The sequence below is a fragment of the Gorilla gorilla genome, chromosome 6 (assembly GCF_029281585.2).
Source record: "Gorilla gorilla gorilla isolate KB3781 chromosome 6, NHGRI_mGorGor1-v2.1_pri, whole genome shotgun sequence".
Classification (NCBI taxonomy): domain Eukaryota; kingdom Metazoa; phylum Chordata; class Mammalia; order Primates; family Hominidae; genus Gorilla; species Gorilla gorilla.
Genome location: NC_073230.2, coordinates 105,487,747 through 105,513,779, shown reverse-complemented (window position 1 = coordinate 105,513,779; position 26,033 = coordinate 105,487,747). Strand labels below are relative to the sequence as shown.

Sequence of the window (26,033 nt, the reverse complement as noted above, 5' to 3'; positions counted from 1 at the left end):
GAAGCTGATTAACATCAGCATAAAATCCACTACATTTTATTTTACTAAGCAACTTTTCTATTGTGATGAATAGCATAATGAACAATCAAGAGATAACCTAAAAGTTAGAAGACATCCTTCAGATACGTTTATTCATTCAACAAATATTTATACTCATTTGGAAAGAGCCTAGAAATCTTACCTTGCTTTATTTAACTGTTCCCTATAATATTAAGCCTAATATGCAGCACATGGAATATTCTTTTTAATCTCATGACTCAGATGCTGTTCTTAGCCTCCCCAAATGTATATCCTGAAGTCCTCAATCAAAATTTCTTCAGGCCACATGTAAAGTGAGGAGAGATGTTGTGAAAACTGTCTCCTATGGCAACCGTATTACACCTTTGTGTCTTTATGTGTAACCAGGAACAACATTCACTTACACAAATTGAAATTTTATGAGTAACACATTGTACTATGGGTCATGAATTTTATGTGATTTATAGCTTTGGATCTTAAGCTGAAGGTTTTACAATGTTTTATTTGTTAAACATTTTTTTCTGTTAATCTATTTTACGGAGTGTATCTTCGTAAATAGAGCTGCTATGATATTCTTCCCATTTTATTTCCCCTCATTTGCTTGCATATATAAACAAAAGGAAGATAGAGAACTATGAAATGGCAGGGCTGCTTGGATGCCTGAGTGATTGTGAAATGCTAGACTTAAGGATGTTGCTAGGAAGCTGCTGCGGCTCTCTCACTGTAAATTAGCCACTCATTACAGCCAGTCAGATAAACAACCTTGCATGGGACGACTGGGGGGTTTTCAGCTCTTTATATTATTTGCTGAAGATTGCTTTCCTACCCACATTTCCTTCGATTTGATTAAAATGCATATATTTCTCTTACCATCTTATCTTGTCATGCAGTTCTAAAGCGTGCTGCTAAGAAATCGTCACATAGAATCACAGAAAGGATGATTTTATGATGGAGGAATATTCATCCCATATTTTCTTCATTTCTTTTAGCTTTTTCTTAGAATGGGTTTTTTTCAGTCTCCATAACCAAGAAGTATTTCTTTGTATGTCTCACCCAGGAGAGTTGTCTGTAGTTTAGTCAAAATTATTCCGTTTAAGCCTTGGAGTTGCTACCAATGTGAAGTTGATGGGTCAGTAGAGCTAGTCTCTCTCTCTCAATTCTCTAATCTTAGCAATGGTGATGATGGTATTTCCTGCATACTCCACCTCAACAGCTCATTCTCAGAGTCAGGTAAAATGTCACAGGAAAAGGGATTTTGAAAAACATATAGTACTGAGAAAATGAAACATACCATGATGATGTTTCTGTTTTGTTTTGTTTTAGTTAACCCTCTAAACTGTGATACTGTTCAATAGAATTTTCTGCCATGATCAAAGAAACACTTGAAAATGTGGCTATGAGCATGTTAAATGTGGTGGATGTAAGGAACTAAATATTTAAGTTTGTTTAATTTTAACTAATTTAAATTTAAATGGGAACATATAGGTAGAGGCTACCATGTCAGACAACAGAGCTGTAAGGCATTGAATTTTTTTTAGTTACTACACACTAAGACTGTTTTTAAACACTTGAAAGTAATCAACCACTAACCTAATAATTTAGGTAAGTCTAGAAGAGATAAGAATTAATGAGACCTAGATTTCTAGACTTCTCTGGGGTAGACTATCTTAAATATATGTGTGTGTATATATATATATATGCTATCTTAAAAACCTCTCAGATTAAGAAAGTAATTTGTTAATGACTATATTGTCAGTAACTATATTTATAACTATATTGTTAATAAAACAACTCCATATAGTTGACTTATATCATGAGAATACATATACACACATAAATAAAGTCTATTTATATAGTATATTCTGTCAGGTTCAGTGATTTTACTGTGGAATAGTTCATTAGTGAGTCAAAAAACTTAGATACAAGGTCTTACCTAGGATGCTTTTGTACATGACCTTGGTCGATTTACTCTTCTCCCAAAACACCACCAGTGATAAAATAAAATCTTGACTCTTCAGCTTGGCCTTCACAATCTACCTTCTTCCCTACATTTTTTCATCTTCTGTCACTCCATAACCCACATTAGGCAACTCATCTACTTTTCAGCTTTTTCATATGTTCAATGAATAATTATCAAGAACATACTATGTACAATACATTTTACTAGATACTAAGGATACACCAATGAACAAAATACCATGTCTGCCACTCATGGAAAATAGTAGAAAATATTGATAAAAATTGCATAATATTATGGACGATATTAGATTCGAATTATATGACATAAAAGTTGTGACTGGAAATTACAAATGGGGCACTGGTTTGGTTTGTGAGAGTCCCAGAAAGTCTTCTCTTTGAGTGTGACAGTTAGTCCTAAAGGTTAAAAGCATTTAGCCAGGATGGAACATTTAAGGGAGAAACGCGACATGACTGTCTTATGGTGCTACCTCTGCCTTTAGCCCTCCCCTTCACATGGTGAAATACTGTTTGTTTGCCTCATCAAACTCCCATATTGCTACCTTTGAAAAACTGTCCAAGAACCTTCATCACTGCTAACCTATCTCTGTCATAGCATCTAAGTCTGACAAATTATAATTGCTTGTATTTATGGCAGTCTCCTCTCCAGACTTTGAGTCCCTCTAGAGAAACACCCTTTGTATTTATATCCTCCAGCATTTATTTATTGTGGAGCCCTGAATAAATGTGAGGAATAAAAAATAAATAACAAACTCCCTTCCCTTTTAGAGTTCAAATTAAAAAAGGGAAACAGCTTTGAAATAAATTTTTGTTACTCTACTTGATCCATGCTACAAGGGAGACCTGCCAAACTGCAATAGAATAATGAATAACAGCTTTTAGGGGTAGGAGTGGTGAGAAAAATAAGAAGCAGGTATCCAAATAAATATTTTGTATAGTCTGATAAAATCTACTCCATGATTATTTTAAAAAGAGCTACTAGAATAAAGATTGGTAAAAACAGCACAAATATAGTAAGGCAAATGTAATAAAAAGTAAAGATGAATGGAATCAGTCTCTATGGAAATAGATCTACTGTCAATATTATTGTGTCCATCAAAGACAGCCCTTAACTGTTGCTAACTAAATTTATAGCATGGGCAATCACTAACGTGAACCTGTTTCCTCTTCTATAAAATGCGGAGTGTAGATGGATGTGAGCAGTGTTTTCTAAAGAATATTCCATATGGCTTCCTAGAATGTTAATACTAAAAAAAATGTTGGAAGCTCTGAATTCCATATAATTCATTAGGTTTCTTTAGATTAGGACTTCCCAGTATCTATCATAGGCTAATAAACAGTGTGGCTTACTTGAGGGGCCCATAATACACTTTTCGCAAATCTATTTGAAACATGAAACCTGTGAATCATTTATGTATACAGTTACAATTTACAATAACAGAAATAAAAGGAAAAGAATACGGTGCTATGAAATAGAATAACCCACTTTAGATTGGGTGGCCTGGGTACACCTCTCTGAGAGCTGAAGTGTGAGATGAAGGATGAAAAGAAATCACAGAGAGGAAGGGACAAGCATTTCAGAAAGAGGAAGCAGTACGTGCATATCCCCTGATGATGAAAAGTAACTTGGTTCATTCATTTTAGGTGCTGAAAGGCCACAGTGGTTTGAGCATCTGAAGCTCTGGGTCAGAAAAAGCCAAGTGGCAGAGGTAGATGTAAGCATGGGGCACACTAAGACAGTGCTGCAGTGTTCATAGTTAATCAAGGCATGACTTCATTGAGAAAGTCTTGATAAGAAAGAAAAAGGTCAGCTGAATCAAACAGTGTGCTTACTGATATGATTGATTTTTCCATGTGTCATCAGTACGTTATGTCATAGCAAATCTGTAACAACAGTTCATATTCTGGTACTTTAAGTAAAACTCCAGGAACCTGGACATAATTCTGAGTGCAATGGAAAGCTACTGAGTTTAAGCAGAAAAGTGATATTCATTCTGAAAAAAAAAATCACTTTGAAGGTGTTAAAAACCAGAGATGGATGTTTCTGCCCTCACATTGCTTATGCCTGCATATATACAATGTAATGTTGCCCATTCTGTTGACAAATTTGACTGTACTTATGTCCAGTGAGAAACAAAATGGGAGTAAGGGATTCTCCTTTTCACAGTTTTAATGTCCCTTACACATTTTTAAAAGTGGGTATACAGGGCTCAGTATCACCATTTTAATACTCTAATTTTTCATCCTTCCCTTTCATTTTTGGTCATACTATTTCTATTCTACCCCAAAGTGAAATGAATAGAAGACTTTTTTGGGCAGAATCTATTAGAGAATATCTCTTCTTTCTCTTAACTCTTCTACACTAAAATTATTCTAAAGAATGAATTTTAATTCTTCTATTCCTTGCAACACAAACTCTGAGTTTGGAAAGCTGTATTTCCTTCTGTCTTATCATTCAATATACTTTCCCATACCCTGGAAGCAAAATATGAAGTGTTCAAGGACTGTGCTCCTTTCTCTTGAATGCTGTGAAGTTTCTTTACTAAGAGTAGCCCATTTAGAACTGTGTGCAGCACCACCTTGTGACAAATGAAGTAACTGCTTTTAGTGAAGAGCATGTGCACATTAGTATCTGATCTGCATAATTCAACACCAAATTTAGAGGTTTTTATAAAATCAGTGAGCAGTGAGGAGCAGATATGGTATCTTGGCAGTTCATGTTATTTTTCCATCAGAATTTGAAGTAAAAAATCGAAAACAATAACATTTGAATTATTCAATGCTAAAAATGTTCTCTAAAAAGTTATATCCCACTTTTACTAAAAAAAATTATATTAATGAAAAAGTAAGCTAGAGGTTAATGATGCACTTAAATATTTAATATCTCCAGGCTAAAGTTTGTAGATACTGAATCGTAATTACTTTATGCTGGTGACATCGCAGGTGATGACCTTTTCCCAAGAGCCGTGCTCCACAAGCAAGATAAGTATTTAGTCTTGTGGCCAGGTGTGGTGGTTCACACCTGTAGTCCCAGGAATTTGCGAGGCAGAGGCTGGCAGATTGAACCCTGAAGGGCAAGGCTGCAGTGAGCTGTGATAGTGCCACCGAGTGACAGAGTGAGATCCTGTCCCCAAGTTACTCTCTTCATTTTCAGTGTACAATTTATAGTCAGCACACAGTTATTCTCAACTAGACATAACACATTGCTTTATGGAATAGAGGAATTTTCTGTGTATATGACTGGGAACACAAAGTCCTGATTTATTATCATGGCCCTTGCTCTGCTTAGCACCTTTGTCTGGAAAACATCTCCAAAAAACATAGAAACTTTTGAATTCTATAGAAGGGAAATATTTTCTTTATAAAATAGTGGAAAAAATATTTTCTGCTAAATATTATTGAATGGTATGCATTATGTGAAATAGTGTTATTTGTAGATGTTGCTCTTTTAGTCATAAAGTTCTCAAATGCTGATTTAAGGATCCAGCTTGTTTGGACCTCACACAGAGAACTGAATAAAATAGGTTAGCACTCCTAACTTAGTAAATCTTTCAGTGAGTATGCTCAAGAAGGAAGAGAGACTTCAGATTATGCAAAATGTTGACCATAGAAGCAAGGAACAATCACAGCATTTCTCCATTGTTTCCCTTTTCTGGTGAAGTAGAATAAACCCCTGATTAAATAAATTCAACTGCTGACATTCAAATACACACTTAAATGTTATATTTTTTTAATTTCAATAGCTTTTAGGGTACAAGTGGTTTTGGTTACATGAATGAATTATATAGTGGTGAATTCTGAGATTTTAATGCACCTGTCACCCGAGTAGTGTACGTTTTACCCAATATGTAGTTTCTTGTTCCACACCTCCTTCCCACCCTGTCCCTTCTGAGTCTCCAAAGTCCATTATGTCACTCTGTATGCATTTGCATACTCATAGCTTAGCTCCCGCTTATAGGTGAGTACATATGGTATTTGGTTTTCCATTCTTGAGTTACTTCACCAAGAATAATGGCCTCAGTTACATCCAAGTTGCTGCAAAAGGCATTATTTCATTCTTTTTATGGCTGAATAGTATTTCATGGTGTATATATACCACATTTTCTTTATCTACGCGTTGGTCAATGGGCACTCAGGCTGGTTCCATATCTTTGCAACTGTGAATTGTGCTGCAATAAATGTACACATGTATGTGACTTTTTTATGCAATGACCTTTTTCCCTTTGGGTAGGAAAAGTACATCTACCATTCGATCCAGTAATTCCACTACTCCTCTTTATTTTTTGGCCGTACAATCCCTCTGGGTAGTGGAATTACTGGATTGAATGGTAGATGTACTTTTAGTTCTTTAAAGAATCTTTGTACTCTTTTCCATAGAGGTTGTACTAATTTACATTCCCAACAGCAGTGTGTAAGGGTTCTGCTTTCACCACATCCCTGACAACATCTATTGTTTTTTGGCCAATGGCCATTCTTACAGGAATAAGTCGTATCTCATTGCGGTTTTAATTTGCACTTCCTTGATGATTAGTGATGTTGAGTATTTTTTATATGTTTATTGGCCACTTGTATATCTTCTTTTGAGAAGTGTCTATTCATGTTCTTTGCCCAGTTTTTGATGGGATTAAATGTATTTTTCTTGCTGATTTGTTTGAGTTCCTTCTAGATGCTGGATACTAGTCCTTTGTCAGATGCATACTTTTCAAATATTTTCTCCCATTCTTCATGAGAAGAAACAATCATGAGAGAAAGCTCTTTAGTTTAATTAGGTCCCATTTATTTATGCTCTTGTTTTATTTGCTTTTGGGATTTCAGTCATAAATTCTTTGCCTAGGCCAATGTCCAGAAGAGGTTTTCCAACGTTATATTTTCATGGTTCCAGGTCTTACATTTAATTCTTTAATTCATCTTGGGTTGATTTTTATATAAGGTGAGAGATGAGGATCCAGTTTCATTCTTCTACATGTGGCTAGCTAGTTCTACATGTGGCTAGCTAGCATTTAATAAATAAATACCCAATTTATTTATTTATTAAATATTTAATAAATACCCTATTTAACATTTAATAATTTAATATTTCATATTTAATTTAACATTTAATAAATACCCTATTTATTAAATAGGATATCCTTTTCCCAATTTATGTTTTTGTATGCTTTGTTAAAGACCAGTTGGTTGTAAGCATTTGGGTTTATTTCTGGGTTCTCTATTTTGTTCCATTGGTCTATGTGCCTACTTTATACTAGTACCATGCTGTTTTGGTAACCCTAGCCTTGTAGTATAATTTGAAGTCCAGTAATGTGATGCCTCCAGAATTTTTGCTTAGAATTGCTTTGGCTATTCAGGCTCTTTTTTGCTTCCATATGAATTTTGGACTTTTGTTTCTAATTCTGTGAAAAATGATATTGGTATTTTGATGGGAATTGCATTGAATGTGTAGAGCACTTTGGGCAATATGATCATTTTCACAATATTGATTCTTCCAATCCATGAGCATAGGATGTGTCCACATTTGTTTTTGTCATCTATTATTTCTTTCAGCAGTGTTTTTTAGTTTTCCATGTAGAGATCGTTCACCTCCTTGGTTAAATATATTCCTAGGTATTTTATTTCTTTTGTAGCTGTTGTAAAAGGGATTGAGGAATTGGTTTGATTTGCAGCTTGGTCGTTGTTGGTGCCTAGTAGTGCTACTGATATATACTGATATATACATCGATTTCTTAACCTGAGACTTTACTGCATTCATTTATCAAATCTAGGAGTCCTTTGGAGGAGTCTTTAGGGATTTTTAGGTATACGATCATATTGTTAAACAGTGATAGTTTGACTTTTTTCAATTTGAATGCCCTTTATTTATTTCTCTTGCATGATTTCTCTGGCTAGGATTTCCAGTACTGTATTGAATCAAAATAGTGAAAGTGGGCATCCTCATATTGTTTCAGTTCTCAGGGGAATGCTTTTGATTTTTCCCCATTCAATGTAATGTCAACTGTGGGTTTGCCATATATGGCTTTTATTAACTTAAGTTCCTTCTATGCCTAGTTTGATGAGGGTTTTTAATAATAAAGTGATGCTTAATTTTATCAAATGCTTTTTCTGCATCTGAAGAAATAATCATGGTTTTTTTTGTTATTTCTGTTTATATGAGGTATCACATGCATTGACTTGCATATGTTAAACCATCCCTGCATCCCTGGGATGAAACCCACTTGATCATGGTATATTATCTTTTTGATGTGCTGTTAGATTTGGTTAGTTAGCATTTTGCTGAGGATTTTTGCATCTATGTTCATCAGGGATATTGGTCTGTAGCTTTTTTTTTTTGTTATGTCCTTTCCTGGTTTGGGTATCAGGGTGGTACTTGCTTCATAGAATTATTTAAGGAGGATTCCTTCTTTCTCAATCTTCTGGAATAGTTTCAGTAGGATTGGTACCAATTCTTCTTTGAATGTCTGATAAAATTCAGCTGTGAATCCATCTGGCCCTAGGCTTATATTGTTGGCATTTTTTTTTATTACCGATTCAATCTAGCTGCATGTTATTGGTTTGTTCAAGATATCTATTTCTTCTTGATTTAATCTAGGAGGGTTGCATGTTTCCAGGAATTTATCCTTTTTCTTTAGGTTTTCCAGTTTGTGTACATAGAAATGTTCATGATAGTCTTGATCGTTGTATTCCTGTGGTTTTGGTTGTAATATCTCCAGTTTCCTTTCTAATTAAACTTATTTGAAACTTCTCTCTTATTTTCTTGGTTAATCTAGCTAATGTTTTATCAATTTTGTTTATCTTTTCAAAGAAGCAGGTTTTTGTTTCATTGTCCTTTGTTTTTTTGTTTGTTTCAATTTCATTTAGTTCTGCTCTGATCATTGTTATTTATTTTATTCTGCTAGCTTTGGGTTTAGTTTGTTCTTGTTTCTCTAGTTCCTTGAAGTGTGACATTAGGTTGTCAATTTGTGATCTTTCAGACTTTTTGATGTAGGTAATCATTGAGTAACATAAACCTTCCTCTTAGCATTGCTTTTGCTGTATCCCAGAGGCTTTAAAAACTTGTGTCACTGTTATCACTCATTTCAAATAATTTTTAAATTTCTATCTTGATTTCATTGTTAATCTAAAAATCATTCAGAAACATATTGTTTAATTTTGATGTATTTGTATAGTTTTGAGAGTTCCTTTTGGAGTTGATTTCTAGTTTTATTTCACTGTGATCCAAGAAGATACTTGATGTGATTTTGATTTTTTTTTAATTTATCAGAATTTGTTTTGTGGCCCATCACATGGTCTATCTCGGAGAATTTTCCATGTGCTGGTGAGAAGAATGTATATTCTACAGTTATTCGGTAGAATGGACTGTAAATATCTGATAGGTCCATTTGTTCTAGAATGTAGTTTAAGTCCATTGTTTCTTTGTTGACTTTATGTCTTGATGATCTGTCTAGTGCTGTTAGTGTAGTGGGAGCTGCAGTGTTAGGTGCATATAAATTTAGGATTGTCATATCTTCTTGTTTGATTAACCATCATTATATAATGACCTTCTTTGTCTTTTTTTTTTTTTTTTTACTGTTATTACTTTACAGTCTGTCTTATCTGACATAAGAATAGCTACTCCTGCTCACTTTTGGTTTCCATTTGGGTGGAAGATCTTTTTCCACCTCTTTACCTTGAATTTACATAAATCCTTACATGTTAGGTACATCCCTTAAAGACAGCAGATATTTGGTTCGTGATTTTTTTAATCCATTCTACCAATCTGTATCTTCCAATCTATCTACACTTACATTCAACATCAATATTAAGATGTAAGGTACTATTCCATTCATCATGTTAGTTGTTATCTAGATTTGATTTTTTTGTTATGTTATTTTTTTATAGGCCCTGTGAGTTTCATGCTATTTTGCTGCATATTGAGTATCTGTTTCAAGATTCAGAACACTGTTTAGCGTATCTTGTAAGGTTGGTCTAGTAGTACCAAATTCTCTCAGCATTTGTTTATCTGAAAATGACTTTATTTCTCCTACATTTATGAAACTTAGTTTTGCTGGATACAAAACGCTTGGCTGACAGCTGTTATGTTTATGAAGGTTAAAGATAGGACTCTAATCCCTTCTGGCTTGTAAGGTTTCTGTTGAGTGGTCTGCTGTTACTTTGATAGGTTTTGCTTTATAGCTTACCTGATGCTTTTGTCTCACTGCTCTTAGAATTCTTTCATTCATGTTGGCTTTAGAGAGCCTGATAACTATACTCCTTGTTGATGAGCTTTTTTGCAATGACTCTCGCAGGAGTTCTTTGAACTTCTTGTATTTGAATATCTAAATCTCTAGCAAGGCCAGGGAAGTTTCCCTCAATTATTACCTCAAATAAGTTTTTCAAACTTTTTGCTTTCTCTTCTCCCTCAGGAACAGCAATTATTCTAAGGTTTGGCTCTTTTATATAATCAGTTTATTTTGTTTATTTATTTATTTTTCTTATTTTTGCCTGATTCAGTTAACTAAAAAGCCTTGTCTTCAAGCTCTGAAATTCCTTCTTCTATTTGTTATAGTCTATTGTTGAAACTTTCCACTGCATTTTGTAATTCTCTAAGTGTGCCTTTGATTTCCAGAAGTTGATTGGATTTTCTTTAAGATATCTATTTATAATTTTTTTCATTCATAACCTGAGTTGTTTTTTAAATTTTATTATATTTTTTTCACCTTCTCTGCTATCTCCTTGAGCAACTTAATAATCAATCTTTTAAATTCTTTATCTGGTATTTCGAAGATTTCATCTTGGTTTGGATCCATTGCTGGGGGGCTAGTGTAATCTTTTGGGGGCTATTGGAGAAACCTATTGTGTCATATTACTAGAATCATTGTTCTGATTCCTTCTCATTTGGGTATACTCTTTCTTCTAATTATTCTTGAATTTATTTTGTATTTGACTGTGTGGTTTTCTTAATTTTGTTTTTCCCTCTTAAGGATATAACTTTAATGTCTACAGTTTATCATAGCCTAAATCAGCTCTTGGTGCTATAGGGGTGAAGAAATCAGAGTTATTGGTTATGGAGAGTCTTTTTATGATTGCTTTCTCAGATGCTGGTTGTAATAGCAATGTACTCTGTGTGTGAGCAAGTTCACTGTCTCTTACAGGATTGGAATGGCAGAGGTCTGTTGAAGCTTATCTCATTTCCCCATGGTGTGCACTTTTGCATTTATTTATTTTCCCCATTATTTTATTTACTGGATTGAATAGTTCAGGCTTTAGGACAATGGGGGAGGTGTCCATGGGTAAAAACTGGATTTGGCTAAAGCAGGTGATTAAATTGCAATACCCAGCGGTGGGTAGAGGTTCCAACCTTGTCAGAGGTGGCTGGGGAAGCTTTCAGTGAAACACACTAAGGTCTTATCAGAGAGAAGGGCTGGAGTCACCTCAGCTCCCCTGCCAGACCAACAGGAAAGTGATCTACCTCCCAGACACACTTCTGACCCAATGTTCTGGCTATTCAGATCAGATGGGCACCTCTTTTAATCTGCAGGAATGTTGATGTTCCAAGTAAAGAGGAACTGTGACTCTACTTCTCATGAAAACCTGAACCTGGAAGGTGCTTTTCCTGTGGGAAAGCAGTCACCCTGAAGTGTTCCAGAAAGGCTGTATATAGATAGGTGCACTCGTGCCGAGATCTCATGGGAAAAGCTCCAGCTGTTTTCAGTGGTGGATGAGTAGGAAAAGAAGTCCCCTTCTCCAAGATCCTTCATGAGCACCAGGGCTGCCTGACCGTTGCCTGTACCTGTAGACTTTTCCTGGTGGGCCAGGACTTCAACTGTGCCGCTGTTGAAAGAAACTTCCTACCAGTGGAAAGATCTGGGACTCAATGCCTGCTGTCTAGGCTCTTTGTCCCATGGGGTGTTCCCTTGATTTAGTGCACTCCTCCTTCTCCTAGGAGTAGGAGTCCCTGAGACCCAGAATACTGTGAATGTTGTTGCTCCTCTGGGTCTAGTCACTCAGTGGGGCTGACATACTCCAGAGTCATGCTGGGGAGTGACTGCAAGGAATCCAGTGATGTTCGCTGTCCTCAACTCTCCCAGCAGCAGATACCAGTACCAGCTCTGATGGGGTGGTAGAAGAGTGACATTGACTGTGTGAGATTTCTTGGTTATAGATAGCCTTAGTTTGTTGGCTTTCTCAAATACTGGTTGTAGTAGTAATGAACTGGTCACATGAATAGACTCAAGACCCCCCTGGTTAGCCAGAGTGGTGCAGACCATGGTGATAGATGGGGTCATGCACAAGCTTTCTCCTTTCTGGGCACAGTGTTATTCTACCTGGAGATTCTGTAATGGACTATGTCAGTTGGCCTCTGGCCAGGATGTGGTGCTTACAAAACAGCACCAGTGGCAGTAGTAGCAATAGGATTTGTGCTTGCCTTATGTTATCCAGGGTAGGTACTCTAGTTTCTCAGGTGCTGGGCAGAACCATAAAGCTCCTGAAAGTTTCTGTCCTTTATGATTTGCTACCAGGGCAGGTGGAGGGGCAAAGCCAGATGGGGGCTGGGTCAGGCAGTTCAGCACTCTGGCTCTCCATGTAGGGGCAAGCAGTGGCCCCTGTGGGAGTCAGGGGAGCAGTTCTTTGGCCACAGGGGTAAAGTTCCAGAAAAAAGTGTAGCTGTCTCTGCTACACAGAAGAGTTTGTGTAGGGAATGGGGAATAGCCAGCACAGTAAGCCTCACCTTGCTCCCATGCACTTGGCAAGGCAGATCTAACATCTGCAGTGTTCTGCTAGCAGCGGCGAGCTGAGTTCCATGTTGTCTGTGCTCAGAACCCAAAACTGTCCCAGGCCGTCGTAAGACTTCCCCACAGAAATAGCAACCATGGCTTTCAGGCCACCCCCTCCGAGTCTGCCCTGCAAAGCCAGGGCACCCAGCTCTTGTGCTTGCGGCTGCAGCACACTTCCCACTCACCCCTGGTTCTGGCCAAGCCCCACTGGAGCTTATGTTGTGAAATTCAGCTGGGAGCTTCTTTCAACCTGTGACCACTGCATGAATTAGGTAGCCAACTTCTGTGAGGTCACCCATGAGGTGGACTAAGGAATGGTTTCCCTCGGTCCATACTGGAGACTGGAAATGCAGCTACTGCTTCTGCTCCTACTTTCATATTCGTCACCATTCCCTAAGTCAGTTCCAGCACTGCATAAGGTTAAGGTCTTCCACCGTGGCCTGGATTTCCAAGTTTCCCAGTGGGGGTGTACATCCTGGAGGCAGTCTCTCTTCCTCTTACCCTCTGGGAACTTAGATTTTTTGCTGTAGCAAGCTGCTTTGTTCAAAAGGTCTGTGGATTTCAGTTTGTTAAGTTCCTGCATTGCTTATTGGAAAAAAAATTTCACATGTGAATCTCTACACACTTCTTTATCTTTCCAAGTGGGAGAGGCACTCCAATAGTGCCTCTAATCCACTATATTGGGGGAAAAATAAAACTTAAATGTTACAAGTTTAAGATATATTTTTACTGAAGAGTGTGTTAATGGTTTAAAACTCTGAAGGAGACACCAGAGGAAACTTCATGAATACTACGGGCTTTTAAAATGGAATTTAGATGTTATTATCAAGAAAGATATGTAAATTTTTGCCTATCACCCTTCTGAAGATGTCAGGTGTGATTCACTACTAGAATTTTATTCATTTAGTTGGAAAATATTCATGGATGGCTTGCTTGGTGCTACATATTATTTTAGGTGTTGAGTATACAACATGAAATATAACACAGTCTCCACATTCAAAGAGTATGCTTAGTCTCATTTAGAAAAATATGTAAATTAATGTAAATCTATCACAATCATTTCCCCAACTCCCCAGGACTCTGGTTATTTCTTATAGACTCAGAAAAAAAAAGTGATACGTGTATTTAAAAGTTCCTTTATTTCTACTCTTATTCTGTTTGTGAAATGGAATTTTCCTATACAAATAAATGTGGACTCTGCTGCACGAATTGAACAAAAGGGCTCATTTTCCTAAAGAACTGCTTACTTATGAAGTCTTGTGGTAATTCAGACATCTGGACAGCTGTGTTTAATCTGTACTTAGTTTAACTCTATTTGCATTCAAATTTTCTATAAAAATTCAAAATGTAAAGCATGCATACTCAGTTTCATCCTTAAAAATTTAATATTTTAATGAATCAGCCAATTTAGACATGCAAGCATGTGACCTGAGCTTAACTTCCTGGGTTGCTGCATGCATTATCCTAGTTCCTGGGGGAGAAGAAACATTAAGATGGCATCTATAATTTTAACCAGGTTACTAAAATTTAGTGCTCTGGCTGAGAGTTACTTCAAGGGAGAATAGAAATATCAAGCTTACAGAGGTTTGGAACAGAAAGATCTTTTTGTACTAACAATTCTACATAATGTAATTTTTAAGGAACAGCAAAGCATTGACCCAATAAATCTTTGCTAAAAAGAAACTTTGTTAAAGATTCATTAATTGAGGCAAAGGAAAATCTCTTGAAAAAGAGCAGATGTAGTTAGAATTAGCGCATTGAACTGAATGAATCATTCAACCACTCAATAAATTTCTTTAAAGTTGCTTTCTCCTGTTATAAGAGTGTCTGCTAATAGGAAGCACTTAAAAACATCCTATCTGGGGTGTTACGAAGCAGGGTCAAGCAACCCTGGGCTTCAGATGAACAATAAAGAGGTTTGGGGCAACCAGAAAATATATGGGATGGGGTGACAAAATCAGGAATTGCATATTTCTATCCAGTACCTTTGAAGGCCATAGCCTCAATTTGAATCCTTTAGTCTATTATAGACTAGGCAGAGTCTCCATAAGAAATCCAACTGTCTTATACAAACAAAGGAACAAACAAAAAGCCAAAAGGAAAACAAAACAAAATAAAAAATCCTGACATTTTATCCTTTATTATAGTGAATGTTATAAATTTTCTGAATGAATTCAGAATATTGCAGGAGGTGAACACAAAGATAAACTTAGCATTTTCTCTAAATTTGTCATGCTTTCCTTTCGCCTACAAGCCTTTCTCCAGATCTTTCCTCTGTTACACTTTCCAAAGCCCCACATCTCCTTCAGCTGGTCAACGTCTACACTGTTTTAGACTTTAGCACAATTAATACATACTCCAAGTAACTTTCTTAACCCACCTCTAAAGCCGTCCCCTAAAGAGAAAAGAGTTTTGGCACCCCTTTTATGCACATCCTAAATATTGTATATGCACTCCATAAAAATATCTATTACAGGTTTCCCATTATACTATAAAAGGCAAAGACTATATTTTTTTATGCTTCAGTAGTAGTTCCTAGCACAATATTAAATAAGTAAATCCTAAAATAGCCAATCTTACCTAATCTAGGGCCCTATCTATAAAAAATAAATGTTTATTTATGTAATGATCAATTCAGTTATCTATCAACTCAATTGAGCTGTTATGCCACACTAAAATTGACATAATCGGAATACTTGTACAATAGTATAATTTCATTCATAAATGTATTCTTCTCTTCACAAATATTTACTGAGTTCTTACGTGCCAGGCACTGTATTAATTGCTGGACATACAATATAGGAAAAAACAGATATGGTCCCCTGTTCTTGAAAAAAGTGAATGGGACATTTTATTATTGTATATTCACTTGACCCGAGCTTGACTCTTGAAAAAATAGATCCTATCCAGAAGTAGAATAACCAAACATGCTAATTTTTGAATTTAATAGGCCTTCATCTAATGTTGGTGGAATAAGAAAGAATAATGGCTTTGTAGATTTGATATGCCTGACCTACCAAATTTGGTTTATTTTAAAATGATTCTGAATTTACACAACTTACTAGTGAGGCAACTCACCAGTGATAATTGTGTGTGTGTGTGTGTGTGTGTGTGTATACTTTTAACTTGATATTAGGTTAAAAGTGGAAAAGGGGATAGAGCTAGGAAATTTCAGGAAGCAAACCGGCATGTTTTTAATACTATGTGGAAAACAAAGAAAAGGGAAATACTGTGAAGTTAGAAAAGCTATCTGAAGCCACAACTACTTCTAAAAGTTTAGGAAAACTAAGAATAACATATCAGGTCTAATCCTATACATAGTTATAACAAGAAAAACAGAATTATTAATAAGAACAACATAACATTTCTACAGATAATGACAACACAGCAGAAGACATGCCCATGAACAAAACAAAAGAAACTAAAAGATATTGGGAAAATGATGCAAGTCATGAGAAAAGAGTTTAAATAAGAATTTTTTTTAAAACAGAAATGACTTGGAAACACAGAAACTTTTAAAACTTGGAAACCATTGGAAACTTTTAAAAATTAAAACCAAAACTGGAAAAACAAAAATGAACAAATAATAAATAATGCCTTCAGAACAATATGAAGATTGAAATATTTTAAAGATGAAAGAGATTAAAAAATTAAAATGATGTAGTGTATGTGTGTGTCTTTGTGTGTTTGTATATGTAGTTTACGTGTGTGTCTTTGTGTGTGTGTGTATATGTGTGTATATATAAAGAGCAAGTTGAAAAATTCCTATCACCTAGTGACATCATAGTGGTCATACTCACATGTTTATGGTGATGCTGTTGTAAACAAACCTAGTGCATTGTCCTCATAGGAGATGACAGTTCCGTGCTTGCTATTGCCCCTGAAGACCTTCCAGTGCGACAAGATGTAGAAGTGGAAGATACTGATATTGATGATTCTGACCCTCTGTAGGCATAGGATAATGTGTGTGTTTGTGTCTTATTCTTCTTTAACAAAAGCAATTGAAAAGTAAAAGAAAGTAAATACACTTAAAAATAGAAAAACCTTATAGAATAAGTATATAAACAAAAAATATTTTTGTAGAGCTATAAAATGTATTTTTATTTTAATCTACATGTTGTAAAAGAATAAGAAATTTAAAAATTTAGAAGTTTATAAAAGAAAAAAGCTACATGAGTGCAGGTTAATTTATTATTGAGGAAGAATGTTTTATAAATTTACTATAGCCTAAGCGTACAATATTTATAAGGTCTAGAGTAGTATACAGTAATGTTCTAGGCCTTTACATTTATTCACCAGTACTCACTCACTCACCCATAGCAACAGCTAGTCCTGCAAACACTATTCATAAATACTTTATGCAAGTGTCCCATTTTTTATTTTTTATGCCATATTTTTACTGTACCTGTTAGTCCAAACTGCACCATTTTATAAGCTTCCTGCTATTTTGCAGACCTTGGTCAAATTGAAACATTTCACAGGGGTTCAGGCAGTGAGAAACATCCTGCCTAACCACCTGACCACAAGACAGACACATACCAACTAAAGGCAAAGACCCAACTAAGGAAACATCTCTATCATATTCTGCTGGGGGAAAGTGCAAGGAACACCACATTCCGCTGGAACAAGGGCCAGAACTGCCTTATTATGGAACATCTTATCAATATCCTGCTGGGCAGCAGGTCATTTCCCCCCAAGCCCCTCCTGCCCAGGCCTATGACTTGCTCCAGCTTGTGAGCAGCAGTGGATTCTGGCATTAAGCTGGTCCCCCACTTTCGCAGTGTCTGCAATATACCTGTGTTGCTGTTTGTACCTCCTCCTCTCTATGTGTCTTTCTTTAACCCTAGCCTTCCCTTCAAAACCTAACAGTATCTTTTCCATGTTTAGATATGTTTAGATACACAAATACCTACTATTGTGTTCCAGTTGCCTGTAGTTATCAGCATAGTAGCATGCTCTACAGTTTTATAGCCTAGGAACAATAGGTTGTACCATTTGGCCTAAGTGTATTATGGGCTGTACCATCTAGGTCTGTACAAATACCCTTTACAATGTTCACACAATGACAAAATTGTCTAATGATACATTTCTTAGAATGTATCTTCTTTGTTAAATGACATGACTGTTTATATACACACATATGTATATATACATACACATAAATATTAGTGAAGAAAGTATATCCAACTTAGGAATAATAGAAATCTCTGAAGATAAAAACAAAAGCAAATAAGCCAAACTAATATTGAAAGCTATAATTTAAGAGAATATTTCTGAATTTTAAAGAATGATTTGTAACTGCTTAATGAAAAAATACACTATATACTTGGGAATATAACTTAAAGTGAATAAAACCAAGACATAGTCTATAAAATTACTGGATAATTTATAAAAACATAAATAAATAGAAAATTCTTTTAGATATCAAAGGAGCTCTTTGCTTTTGCAAAAAGCTCAAGTGACTCATAAGGGAAATAAAATTAGCTTGTCATCAGACTTTTCAACAGCAATTTTTCTATGCCAGACTAAATTAGAATATATTTAAGATACTAAATATGGACAAATAAATGTGGAAAAATAATTTTATATCTAGCAAAACTGACTTTCAATTATAATGGACACAGATAAACTTTTATTATCATGCAAGAAATCAAGGAATATTTTTCTCAAGAATCCTGAGGCATTTCCTGAGGAAAAAGCTTCAGACAATCAAAACAAGTACAGTCACCTACATAAAAACTTGTGGTACAGTTACTTATAAAGACAGAGTGTAAAAAAGGAAGGAGTGTAATAATGGCTATATGATCCAAAAATATAGTATAGTTCAACCATTTTAATGGTTAGAGAATATAAAAGATATTTTATTAAATTTTACAAGTTCAATTTTTTTCAGTAAGCTTATCAGTGGTTGTAGCATTCATACTATCATTCTGAAATACTTGTGTGTGAAATATATTATAAAGCAAGTCATTCATTATAGGAAACTCAAGTTCCTTTCATCATGTGTTCTTGAAAACCAGAATTCCTGGTTGGAAGAATGGAGATACAGATGTAATACAAAAGAAGTGGAAGAAGTTAAGCAAAAAATGTGATAGTCCTGAATTTGAGTTGGAAATATCAGTTTAAACTCATGAGGTTATTCTTAATATTATATATTACATATGTATGTGTATGTGTGTGCATGTGTGTACCCCAAGATTTCCATCTTGACTATTCAATCAAACACTATTCTCAATACTGTTGTGAATGGATTTGTAGATGTAATTAACATCCCTCAAATATGGAATATATCCTGGTTAGCTGGCTGAATCACAGGAGCACTTTAAGAGCAGAGAATTTTCCTCTGTGGGTTGTAAAAGAGGTTAGAGGTTCAAAGCACGAGGGAGATTTGGCATACAGTGCCTGCTTGAAGATGGAGGGGATGCGTATACAAAGAACTAGAACAAGGTCTCTAGGATCTGAAAGTGACCACCAGTCAAAAGCCAGCGAGGAAATGAGGACGTCAGCCTGATAGCCTGAATTTGTCAACAACCTGAATAACCTTGAAAGTAAATTCTTATCTAGAACCTCCAGATAAGAACGCAATTCATCTAATACTTTCATTTCAGCCTTATAAGACCCTAAGAGAATCCAGGCATGCGATGCTGAACGTCTGCACTACAGAACTGTGAGAGAATTAGTGCACGTTCTTTTAAGTCTTGACATTTGTGATATTTGTTACGTCACAATCCAAAACAATACAGTCTTGAAATATTTTTGTTATACTAGATAGTAAGGAAGCCATCAGAATACTAGAGTCATATTGAAAAGACTCAAGATTCTATTTGAATGACAATTTGTCCTGGCTAAATACAGGACCACCTAAGTTTTAATAAAAATGTTTGAAATGGATAAATCCAGAAAATATGTTTAATCTCATATGGTCATCAAAATATTAAATAAATGCTCACATAGGGGTGAAGAAAGGAAAATAACTGATCTTCAAAGATAGTAAATAAAAGAGAACATTTATTATGTGTCTCTTTTCTATATTTGAACTGTAAATAAGGAGTAGATGAGGAAAAGTGTCCCTTTATAGAGGTTTTCAGTCTAATACATTATAAGAAATGATGGCATTAGATTATCACCATTTTGCTGCTTCTTAATGGATCCATGCATTGAGCATCAACACCTACTAATATCATGAAAAAAGTGACCAGAAACAATGTTCTTGGTAAAAGAATATCATACCGTCTACAATCTTATCGAATAGATAGAATTTGAGTCCAGTCAAGGCTTTGGATCCAGCTTCCAATTGTCAGGAAACATAAAGGACACATCAACATGATGAACTATACTATGAGGTTTCAATCTCTAAAATCTAGTCTGTGGGAAATTCTAAGATCAATTGGTCTAAGTTCTTCAGGATGCAAATTGTAAGCAAATGAAAGGGATAAAGAGAGAAGCTGAAGGTTAAAAAGCAAAAAAGAGACATATCAAATGTTCAGTTTAGTTTTTTTAGGAAGACTAAACTATACTATCCAAGGAGACAAGCTAGACTAATAAGGCTAAAAGGCAGCAAAGAAGTGACTTCTCTGAAAAACGGGTTAGTGGTTTCTTTTACGAGGAGGGAAGCAGTTGTGATTGTGTTGGGTCACAAGGACAGGCTTGCTGTCAAAATTTTATTTTGATCTGTTTGCTAATTACAAGGATGTTTGCTTTATAATAATCCATTCAACTATGTATTTACTTATTTCATTGGTTGTGTTTTTATATATGTGTTATTTTATAACCAAATGAATTTAAAAGACAGACAGAATCTACCCAGCATCTCTTTCATTTTCGCCTGGGTATATGTGTTTTCATTATCACTACGGGTATTGCTGCATTTGGGTTGTGCCACATCCCTTTGGATTACATTAATAATTAAGAAAATACTCAATATTTTCTGTGTGCATCCAGCTGTGCAATATTGTTAATAACATCAATGTTAGATTTCTTGCTGATGTTGATATAATTATAACTCACCTATCCTTTTCCATATTAACTTACATATATTAAACGTAGATATTTTTATGTCTATGGAGTTTTATTAAAGAGGATGTCATCTTATACTATCTGTTTTCCTCCAAATTTCTCTGAGTAAAACAACCAAGACAACCTGGGACTTCTCCAATCACACTGCTTTCCTCTATAATTGAGCCAGTTTTCTTAAGTCCTTTCCAAGCTAATAACCAAATCTCCAGGCCTGGCTCAAAAGCAGGCTACAAACTTCAACGTGAGGATTGGGGAGCATTCCTAGATTCTTCTGCAATCTGAGCAACTCATTTCATCTAGCCTAGTAGTGGCTTCTTTGAACAAGGTTCAGTGCAATGATTCTCAGTGCTGGCAGTTCATTAAAGCCAACTGGAGGCACTTTAAAAAAATATCCACTGATCCTCCCCCAGACCAATTAAATAATAACTGTGGGTGCTAATTTGTATTTTTTTCCAAAGATCCTCAAGGGGTTTAATGTGCTGTATGATTGTGAACGACAAGACAAATGAGTTGTAAGAAACTTTTATTAACATGTCTAATTCTTCTGTGATGTGAATAATAAATGAGTGAAAAAAAGGAACAAACTATTCTATAAATCATCTGTGTTAATGTTTTGCCTGTTAGTTATTGTTAAAGGATGGCATCTATTAATATCCCAATATATGTTAAGATGAAAGAGGAGAATAAGAAAATGAGAGAGAAGCATTGTTTTGTAATTAGGATTAAGTTTGAATTACTGCCCAGACAGAAAAGCCTCTGGAAATCTTACATATTTTATAGCAACACAATTCAATTTACATATTCTCTACTACTATGAAGGTTTAACAAGATCTTATTTTCTATTCTGTCATGCATTTATGGTCACGGTAACATATTAGTAATGCAAAATAAGTGTCACGTGGTAAGTTTATACAGTTTTTTGTTGTTTTTATTGTTTGTTATTTCAAGCAGTTGCATTAGAGAAAAGAAAGATGTGATTCGGAATGCTGACCAGGAAATTTACATCTCTCCATGGTAATTTGAAATAAATAAATTCAACAAAAGATAGATCATCTAAGATTATTTCATTTGAAAATAACATGTTTTTGATTAAAAGTGGCTTAAACAATGAAAGTTTAATATGTGACAAAACAAGAAATTCAGAATACGTTGTTGTAGACATGATTCAGTGATGTCAGTCTCATTGGCCTGGCTTCTCTTAATACTCACTTAATATCTATAAGCACCAAAGCACCAAGCACTATAACTTACACACACAAAAACAAAACAATGCAAAGGAAGAAGGAAAGATATTTTCTTCTTATTTATGTCTTTGTATCACAGAAGAAATATTCCAGGAAAATTTTCAATTTCCCTTTTCCATATTGGGCTTGAAGGTAGAGAAAAATGAATCTCTGCATTTTCAGCCTTATTATTTCCTTCTAGCAGCAAAGAAATAATATGGTTGGAAATAGTGTTTACTAGGTGACTAGGGGAATCTAGGACAATAGTTCTTTGTCTGCGATACAGATCTCTTGTTGCCAAATGGCATAAATAGAGTGAACATTTTTCTGAAAGATATAAAAATAAAAGATGCAAAATTTCAAGTAAAGTATGCAGTGTGATGAGTCTCTCTGCCTATATTCACCAGTGTTTCTCAAGCTTCAGTGTGCACAAAATACACACGGGCATTTGTTAATCGACCCAGCCTGAAAGATAGTAGGTGGATCTCAGTATAGGGTTGAGCTCAGTTAAGGACAGGAATCAGATGGTTCACATTTTGAGAAACATTCTATACTAAATATTAATGATCCCAAAATAATTATCTTGAAGTCTCACCTATTTATCAAGCTGATGAAAATCTCCAGAACCAAGTTTATTCTAGCCCACTTGCATTTGTTAGGTAGCCCCTGAAGTGGTTTTTCCTTGCTGTTGGACCTTGCCCATAATTAATGTGTCTCATCACAGAGACTCAGCCATCCTTACTCAGCAAAATCGCTGAAGATTGGCCACAGGACCCTGGATGCTTCTGATCTAATGTCCATTATAAACAAAATGTCCACTGCCTCACTCTCTCACTAGTTTTAATTAATTAAAAACTCCCCAGTCATCAGGAAGTCATATGCTCAGCATGCCGCTGTGACAGGACAACTTATCAAATTACCCTCTTCCTTAGGAGAATTAATTCATCATATTGCTAAATTATTTCCTGTCTTTGTTTCAAATGCCAAGATTTTTTTTCCTCTTCTGTCTGACTTAGGATAAGTAAAGTGTCTTAAATCTTTTTTATTTAATAGCATAATCCATGAAACACAGTCAATTATTTTTGATATTTTAAAGAAACACAATTTTCTAATAACCAAATAAAATTATATCACTGGTTTACGACATGATTTGGCAACGATGCCATAAATAAATCCAATCCATTGCTTATCATTATGGCCCATAAACACTATTTCCATTATTTCTATTTCAATGTCAGCTGTTTTTACCTTTATGTCTGTCACCCCAAATCCTGATCATACGTTGCCTATGCTATTCATCCATTATTTAACTGGTAGTGAATGTAAATAAAAGTAAGTAATTTCAAGCCTCACACTCACTTTTCAAAATAAGAGTGATCAGAAAGAAAATTTGATTTAATTTTACAAACCCCAAAAGAGTAATATTTTATGGATTCTAATGACCTGTGGTGCCACACTGCCTTATGCTAATGGCCATCTTAATACTTACAACACTATATTACCCTTTTTGATTTTCACTCTCCTCTGATTGGAACTAATAAAAATGAAAGCAGCAAATGGCATCATTCACTTCTGTATCTCAATGCATAGCACATTGTCTGCCACCCGAAGTCATTTTCTCAGCAAGTCATCTCCTTCCATCTATTTTTTCACAATGCAGATATATCATAGAACATAATATTACAAGTGTTAACTGACTCACCTGTTTTAGTTCTATTCTGACTCATACAAAGAAATAATTATTTTACAGAAATAATCCAATATTAAGAAGACACAAAGTTCAGTTTTGTCTGATTGATTTTATTTATTGCTGAATTATGCAAGTTGATTTAATGTTCAAAAACAAGTTCCCTAAGATTAGCTCAGTAATAAATCTAAAACTATCCAATTCAGGTGAGCTGCTTCTAGTTTTGAAGAGTCTTGAATTTGTCAGCATAGGATTTTCTTAAATAATATATTCATAATTAAATTTAGTATTACCCTTTGGCTGATGACCAAGAAATTGAAGTAATATTCAGCTATGAGAATGCTATCAATCTCTGTCAGTAGTTTTCAAATTGTGTTTCATAGCCCATTCACAGAATGTTTAACAGTGGGAAATATAAGGTTAAATTATCAAATATGTGAAGTACGTTTTGGTTAAGTAAAAATTAAACACTTAAAAAATAACTGCAGTTCTCCTTGAAGAGGTCCTTCACATCCCTTGTAAGTTGGATTCCTAGGTATTTTATTCTCTTTGAAGCAATTGTGAATGGGAGTTCACTCATGATTTGGCTCTCTGTTTGTCTGCTATTGGTGTATAAGAATGCTTGTGATTTTTGTACGTTGATTTTGTATCCTGAGACTTTGCTGAAGTTGCTTATCAGCTTGAGGAGATTTTGGGCAGAGACGATGGGGTTTTCTAGATATACAATCATGTCACTGCTTAATGAAATAAAAGAGGATACAAACAAATAGAAGAACATTCCATGTTCATGGGTAGGAAGAATCAATATCGTGAAAATAGCCATACTGCCCAAAGTAATTTATAGATTCAATGTCATCCCCATCAAGCTACAAATGACTTTCTTCACAGAATTGGAAAAAAAACTACTTTAAAGTTCATATGGAACCAAAAAAGAGCCCGCATCGCCAAGTCAATCCTAAGCCAAAAGAACAAAGCTGGAGGCATCATGCTACCTGACTTCAAACTATACTACAAGGCTACAGTAACCAAAACAGCATGGTACTGGTACCAAAACAGAGATATAGACCAATGGAACAGAACAGAACCCTCAGAAACAATGCTGCATATCTACAACTATCTGATCTTTGACAAACCTGAGAAAAACAAGCAATGGGGAAAGGATTCCATATTTAATAAATGGTGCTGGGAAAACTGGCTAGCCATATGTAGAAAGCTGAATCTGGATCCCTTCCTTACACCTTACACAAAAATTAATTCAAGATGGATTAAAGACTTAAATGTTAGACCTAAAACCATAAAAACCCTAGAAGAAAACCTAGGCAATACCATTCAGGACATAGGCATGGGCAAGGACTTCATGTCTAAAACACCAAAAGCAATGGCAACAAAAGCCAAAATTGACAGATGGGATCTAATTAAATTAAAGATCTTCTGCACAGCAAAAGAAACTACCATCAGAGTGAACAGGCAACCTACAGAATGGGAAAAAATTTTCACAACCTACTCATCGGACAAAGGGGTAATATCCAGAATCTACAATGAACTCAAACAAATTTACAAGAAAAAAACAACCCCATCAAAAAGTGGGCAAAGGATATGAACAGACACTTCTCAAAAGAAGACATTTATGCAGTCAAAAACACATGAAAAAATGCTCATCATCACTGGTCATCAGAGAAATGCAAATCAAAACAACAGTGAGATACCATCTCATACCAGTTAGAATGGTGATCATTAAAAAGTCAGGAAACAACAGGTGCTGGAGAGGATGTGGAGAAATAGGAACACTTTTACACTGTTGGTGGGACTGTAAACTAGTTCAACCATTGTGGAAGTCAGTGTGGCAATTCCTCAGGGATCTAGAACTAGAAATACCATTTGACCCTGCCATCCCATTACTTGGCATATACCCAAAGGATTATAAATCATGCTGCTATAAAGACATATGCACACATATGTAGCGTTTATAGAGGCACTATTCACAGTATCAAAGACTTGGAACCAACCTAAATGTCCAACAGCGATAGACTGGATTAAGAAAATGTGGCACATATACACCATGGAATACTATGCAGCCACAAAAAATGATGAGTTCATGTCCTTTGTAGGGACATGGATGAAGCTGGAAACCATCATTCTCAGCAAACTATCACAAGGACAGAAAACCAAACACCGCATGTTCTCACTCATAGGTGGGAATTGAACAATGAGAACATATGGACAGAGGAAGGGGAACATCACACACCGGGGACTGTTGTGGGGTGGGGGAAGGGGGGAGGGATAGCATTAGGAGATATACCTAATGCTAAATGATGAGTTAATGGGTACACCATACCAGCATGGCACATGTATACATATGTAACA

General features: G+C 35.4%; 1 long non-coding RNA gene across 2 annotated transcripts in view; it reads right to left on the bottom strand.

Moving 5' to 3' along the window:
• LOC109027709 (uncharacterized) overlaps positions 1-26,033 on the bottom strand; it is an 84,041-nt gene that overhangs the window by 18,350 nt on the left and 39,658 nt on the right. The window contains exon 3 of one of the 2 annotated variants that reach the window (XR_010134540.1): positions 16,563-16,688. The exons of the other annotated variant lie outside the window; for it this stretch is intronic. This is a non-coding gene — a long non-coding RNA (uncharacterized lncRNA). Of the gene's footprint in view, positions 1-16,562; positions 16,689-26,033 lie in introns of those variants that run through there. 2 annotated transcript variants of the gene reach the window in all.